Source organism: Plecotus auritus (assembly GCF_963455305.1).
Source record: "Plecotus auritus genome assembly, chromosome: 7".
In the NCBI taxonomy this organism is placed as follows: Eukaryota; Metazoa; Chordata; class Mammalia; order Chiroptera; family Vespertilionidae; genus Plecotus; species Plecotus auritus.
Window position 1 is genome coordinate 102,340,198 of NC_137774.1, and position 3,170 is coordinate 102,343,367.

The window sequence follows — 3,170 nt, forward strand, 5'->3', positions numbered from 1 at the left end:
TACGCACGCAGGTGCAGAGCAGCTGGGGCAGGGTGGGAACATCTCTGGGACCCAGGTGCTCCAAGCCACACATGCGCAAGTGGCCAGGGGAGGGGTTGGAACGTCCCCTGCAGTGAGCGAGCAGACAGCAGACTGCAGGGGACTGCTTGCCCCTAGCCACAGCGGCAATGGGCAAGCAGTCCCCTGCAGCAAGCGAGCAGATAGCAGGGCCCTGCTTGCCCTTGGCTGTGGCAGTGAGGGGCAAGCAGTCCCCCGCAGGGCCCCCACAGAGAGCAGACAGCAGGGCCCTGCTTGCCCCTGGCTCCAGTGGCTAAGGGCAAGCAGGCCCCTACAGAGAGCAGACACCAGGGCCTGTAGTGGTGTCAAGCAGGCAGGTCCGCAGAGAGCAGAGAACCATGGGGAACAGGCCTAAGCTGTCAGTAGGACATCCCCTGAGGGCTCCCAGATTGGAGAGGGTGCAGGTTGGGCTGAGGGACACCCCCCCATGCATGAATTTCATGCACCAGGCCCCTAGTAAACAATATTAGCATAGGTAATTTTGCAACCAATGAGTTATAAATACCTTCTAATATTTAATTACTTTGGACAATATAGTGCACAGTGTAAAAATTACCAAAGTGTAAATGCTAAAGGAACAAACTTAGAAAAACAGTCACCAGGATACTTTGTGCTTTGATCAGTGAACCCAGGAAAGCACACCCAGTGAAGATATTTACTTCATGCTCTGAGGAAGTGGAGGGATTCAGCTACACAAAATGTGGATATTTACTTACCCTGCCTCCTCTTGTGACTCACTAATAGTGTTCAGAGGATGGTTTTGTCTTTTTGTTTGTGTGTTTGTTTGTTTTTATTTCTGGAAAAAAAATCTCTGCTTTAAGAATGTTTTCATTAGCTTAGGCCAAGCAGGAATTTTACTCATGCTAATGCTCATGAATTGTTTTCTCTAAAGCCAAAAATGGTTTTGAAAACCCTTCCTTCTAAATCTCTTTTTCCTGTCCCGTCTTTTAATTTCCTTTTAATTAACTGATGTGCTGCTTAGAAAAACAGTTGCAGCCAGAATGGAGAGCACTGTGAAATGAATGGCTGTGATATTTATCCCTCCTTTTGGCAAAACTCCTTTGTGTAAGTGCATTAAAAACTACTGAACCTGATGTTAGCGGGAGCAACAGCACGTTCTACTCAGTTCCATTGCAAATGAGGCATGCTAGAGAATGGTGTTACTAGTATTTTTTCATGGTGGAATTAGAGTACCTTTAATCAAAACAAAATCAAAATGCTAACACTCCTCCCTCCTCATTTAAACATTTCTGTCAAGGCACAATCCTTTTAGGTTCTTCATCTATTACATGAAACAAGTGATAACAATATGGTTATTCAACAATTAAATTCTGAAGACAAGCCATAAAATTCCCTCAGCTTTATGAAATGGCATTCCTTTCTTTCTCTAGATTTTAAACAAATGATAGGAAAAGAAATCAGGGATTCTCTGGTGTTATTACTAGTAAGGTCTCTGAAGCTACCGGTCTTGGAAAAATATCTAGCTGCTTATGCCAAGAGGTCATCTCCATTCTTCATTTCCTTTTTAAGAACATTTTACTCAAAAGGAATTAGAAACAAAGCAAAATAGAATATATTCTACTTAAAATTTATTTTTCTTCTAAAATGCTTTGCTTTCTTAGGCATACATGACTGAATATTGTAAGCTCTGGGATAGGAAAAAATATCTTGCATCAACTACAATAGAGTGGTGTTTCTGGAAAGTCTTTGTAAAAAGCAACATATAGAATGTCTCTTAATAAATTTTGTATATTAACCCCTCAGATGTATCATTGGCAAGTATATTCTCCCATTCAGTAGGTTGTCTTTTCTTTTTGATGGTGCCCTTTTTAATTTGATGTAGTCCCATTTGTTTATTTTTTTCCTGTGTTTCTCTTGCCCAGGGAGATGTATCAAAAAAAAAAAAAATTCACTATGTGAACTCTCAAAGATTTTACTGCCTATGTTTTCTTCTATAAGTTTATGGTTTTGAGTCTTATATTTAAGTTTGAACACTTTATAAAATATATGATTGCCTAACCACTATGCTATACACCTTAAGCTAATACAAAATAATATTGTAATATTGAATGTAAACTGCAATTGTTAATTGATTTTTGAGAGAGAGGGAAACATCGATTTGTGTTCCAGGTATTTATGCATTTATTGGTTGCTTCTTGTATGTGCCCTAGCAGGAGATTAAACCGACAAACTTGGCGTATCAGGACAATGCTCTAACTCTCAATTCTAATAATTACAGGCTGTTGTTGTTCCTTGTGATTAAGCCCCTATCCCAGTGGTTGGCAAACTCATTAGTCAACAGAGCGGCAAACCGCGGCTCGCGAGCCGCATTTTGCCGACCACTGCTCAACCAACTGAGCTACCCAGCCAGGGCCGAAACAGTAACTTAAAAATAAAAAGAGGGTCTTAAAATGGTTCTGTTTTACTTGAAGGGGGTAAGATAATGCTACAAGTTTAATCGCAAGAGGATATTTTTACTTAACCTTAGAATGGGTCAATTTCCTAACAACTTTCCTTCAATCTTGCCACCATTATGACTAGAAAATGTGAGTATCCATATTTATACATTCACATTGCCAACAGAAAGGAGATTACCCTTATAATCAGACAAATAATGGAATGATGAGTAATTTTTACTGTCATTAAACTTGGAATAAATCAGAGGGAGGTCATGGGTACCCTAATGCTCTTTGTCATGATACATCTCAAATACAATCCAATGACATATCACTTTAACTCCTAAAGAAGTAAACTACACTATCAAAGTATCACCATGGTGTTATATTCAGAATCCATTATATTCAGAAGTTATATTCAGTAACTTCTTCAATAATGGCTAAACCAAAAATAGTCTTAGTGTCTGGCTCTCAAGGTACTTTTGGTTCAGGTGTGTTTTCCAATATACTATGAATATATTTATGTATGTATGTATATAAACACACACATACAGATGGTTACATATAGAAATGTTTACAGATATATGTATGAATACACACATATTTCTTTGTGCTTTTATCTGAAGTAGCATAAAAGCAATGATATCTCAGTAATAATTAGCACATATAGTGCCCTGATCTTCGTTTGTGATAAAAGGAACCAGGGATCCTTGGAAA

The 3,170-nt window shown here is 39.1% G+C and overlaps 1 protein-coding gene across 2 annotated transcripts in view; it reads right to left on the minus strand.

Moving 5' to 3' along the window:
* The window catches only part of PRR16 (proline rich 16), a 242,048-nt gene that overhangs the window by 15,269 nt on the left and 223,609 nt on the right, over positions 1 to 3,170 (minus strand). The gene's annotated exons all lie outside the window — the stretch shown is intronic.